The sequence below is a fragment of the Bison bison genome, unplaced genomic scaffold (assembly GCF_000754665.1).
Source record: "Bison bison bison isolate TAMUID 2011002044 unplaced genomic scaffold, Bison_UMD1.0 scf7180017864180, whole genome shotgun sequence".
NCBI classification, from domain to species: domain Eukaryota; kingdom Metazoa; phylum Chordata; class Mammalia; order Artiodactyla; family Bovidae; genus Bison; species Bison bison.
The window spans coordinates 6,178,451-6,181,761 of record NW_011494752.1 but is presented as its reverse complement, the minus strand read 5'-3'; the positions used below and the strand labels follow the sequence as shown (position 1 = coordinate 6,181,761).

General features: G+C 52.3%; 1 protein-coding gene across 1 annotated transcript in view; it reads right to left on the bottom strand.

Moving 5' to 3' along the window:
* The window catches only part of NGFR (nerve growth factor receptor), an 11,995-nt gene extending 11,337 nt beyond the window's left edge, over nt 1-658 (bottom strand). The window contains 1 exon segment of the mRNA XM_010842765.1: nt 500-658. The gene's annotated coding sequence lies outside the window, so the exon portion shown is untranslated.
* Nucleotides 659-3,311: the final 2,653 nt, after the last annotated feature.

Sequence of the window (3,311 nt, the reverse complement as noted above, 5' to 3'; positions counted from 1 at the left end):
CGGGGGGGTTGGGTAGTGGGAGGTGCTGGGGGCTGATGGGGGGTGGTAGCCACACCCTCCCAGGATCCCCCAAGGTCAGTCTCCAGGGTAGCTAGGATTTGATCCTCTTCCCCTCCCCCCAAATGCGCCGAGGGTAAGTGGCAGCCATTGATTTTGCAGCGCAGATGATATTTTTAGCTGATCTTAGCATCAGCTACTCCTCCCACCTAGCCACACTCTTCTACTAGGCCTCTCTACTTGGGGGCTGGGAACGGGCACCCCCTGGGCATCCCCCATCATGCCCCCCTTCTGCCTCTGCATACTTCCCTCATCCATTCTGAGCTGCCCCTCTCTGTCTCCTATGCTGGGTCAGACTCACTTCTGGCACCCATGCAGTGGTGGGCAGGAGTTCCTGCCAGGACCCAGAGCGCCTGTAAGGCCTCTACTGGGCATGCCCGCCAGTCCCCTTGCCCTCCCTTCCATTCTGCTCTCCTTCCCCCACCGGACACTTTCTACTTACTGTCCAGGCAGGGTTCACACACGGTCTGGTTGGCTCCACAAGGCTGGGCCACACCCTCGCCCAGGTTGCAGGCTTTGCAGCACTCTCCGCTGTGGGTGTACAGGCCCGTGAGGCATGCCTCCTTGGCACCTCCAAGGGACACCTGGATGGGGGAAGATGAAGAAGGTCAGACTGGCAAGAGCAAGGAGACAGGATGTATTCCTAGGGAGCAAACACCCCTTTCTGAAGCCTTCTATTGGAACCACCTGGTCTGGGATGAGCTCACCAGGGAGGCATATGGCACTTGAAAGCTGACAGGGAAGAAAGGCAGGGGGACAGCACACCCCTGCAGGCTGCTGGGTTGTGAGATCAAGAGCCTCAGATGCTGACCTTCTGCAAAGTTCACCTTGGGGTTACAGTAACTCCTGGAATCCCAAGGACACACCATGTGGGGAGGGTAACCTGAGGACCAGCAGAGGGCCTTTGGGCGGCGGTCAGGAACCAGCAGGCGAGTTGCAGCTTGCTCAGGGCTCCCAGCCAAGGGGGCAACTTGAAGCTGAAATCTAGCCCAAATGACACTTGCTAAGCTGCACACCTGCCGGGATGCGTCTACCCTGAGGGGAATCTTTTTCTAAGAAAGGCTAGCAGAGCTCTACTCTCGGTCCTTAATCCTACCGTTCCATATATTAAGTATCAAATGGGAGGTGTCTGTACCAAGACCAGAAGGCAGAGGGATGGGACCTTGGGTTCAAATCCTGACTCTGCTCTGGGAATTCTGATCTGCTCATTTCCCTCTGAGTTTTCATCTCTCTGGAAAGATAAGAGATGGAGACAGCTCAGGGCCCACAGCCAATCATCAGGACTCTGGTGCAAAGACGGGGGAAAAGGACGCCTGTTACCAATGATGAGAAAGTGGCTGCTCTCACCACCCAGCAGCCCTGCTCCCCCAGGGTTTGATTTCCAGCCACCAGCCCTTTTCTCCCTGCCCCCATATAGTCAGTGGGAACAACACTGGAAACAGCGGAAAAGGGAGTCAGATTCTTGCTGCCGAGGCATCTTTGCTCATGGATGGAATGATTTAGCACCAGATTCCCTAGAGGGAGGGGCTGCTGGCAGATTGCTTTATATTTCTGTTCCTTGAAAAAAAGCTTAACGTCTAATAAAACTCCACAGCCTGTTTCCCTGGCTCCAGACCACGCAGTTCCCATTTGATGCTCAGAGGAAGTATGGACTCTTGGGTCATGGGACTAGAGAGGAGCCGTAAGGATCATTTGGGCATTCCTTGCTTCCACATTGGCCAGAATGGCTCCCAATACTCCTTTCCCTTCAGTCCTTCCAATTGTCCTGAGGTCTCACTAGGGTTCAGGGGAGGCAGGGGGATAGATAGGTTGGATCAGTCTAGGAGGCAGCCTGCAGTCCTCCAGAGACTGGTGGGGAGGATACAGGCAGCACAGGAGGGGAACCTTGGGTGTTGCCACCGTCCATTCCCAGGTGGCAGGAACACAGTGCTGGGAACATCTGCAGACCAGAAGCCTTGGCCTGGGGAGAGGGTAGTCCCAGATGCAGGCTTTCCCCCAGGAGGTGAGCAAGATTCCAGAAGGGTCTGTATGGATTTCTTTTCATCCTTCAGTGTTCTGCTTAATGGCACTTCATCAGGGAACTGGTTCTGTGGCCCCAGTCTCTGCTTCATCAGGCAGAGCTGCCCTGTCACATGTCCTCCCTGTTCACTCCTGTCTGCTCTGACACTCTACAGAGTCCCCCACTGGACTGTCAGCTCCCTGAGGCCAAGGACTCTGGTTGCCTCAGTGCCTGTGATGGTACCTGGCACATATTAGGGACCCAACATGTATACTTAGGGAATATTTAAGAACATAATATTATACAGCCTCAATTAACTAGCACTTCAGGGACTGACTTTCTGGGTAGCTGAGTTTCCGGGAAATCATGGCTTTGCTGTTCTCACCTAATGTTTCTCACTTTAACCATGGAGGCTGCACCTTCCTCCTTCTCTGGAACATGCCTTCATGGTTTCCCCATGACTCAGGGACTCAATATTTACATCAACAAGTATTCCAGGATGCAATGCAGTGAAGCCCTGTGCTTTTTATCCCAGAGTAACACACTTTTGTCTCTTTGAGTTCCCCTGTCAGCGTTTCTTCAGTTCTGCCTGCTCCCTTCCTGTCAGGATATCAGTTGTCAATTCTCGCTGCTACTAGTGGGACCTAAGCAGCCCCTCTCCCATTCTAATTTCTGGTGGCTCAGTGGTAAAGAATCCCCTTGCCACTGCAGGAGACGTAGGTTCGATTCTTGGGTCAGGAAGATCTCCTGGAGAAGCAAATGTTAACCCACTCCAGTATTCTTGCCTGGGAAATCCTATGGACAGAGGAGCCTGGCTGGCTTCAGGGAAGATGGCTACAGTCCATGGGATAGCAAAAGAGCTTGACACAACTTAGTGACTGAACAACAACAAATTCAATCTTTAGAAAATATGTAACTAGCCCTAGGAAGAAGGTATATAAATCGAGTGTAAGCAGGATCTGATCTAGCAGAGGGCAATACTCAGAGTAAAAAGTCTACCTTCCTCCTCTGCTGCCTTCACTGCTCTGAGTACTGGCTCACGGCTTACAAGCTGGCTGACCTGTGACAGATTTGGAATTTCTCTGTGCCTTAGTTTCTTTGTCATTAGGTAACCATGACAGTTTCTGCCTCTCAGGGTTGCTGGAGGCAGTAAATAAATGAGTATGGTGTTTATTCACTTTGGGACCTCTCTTTTCTCTTTTCCAAGGTCCTTTGTGGCTTTTGGCTGTGTTCCAGTTAGTTGAGGCTGGTAGAG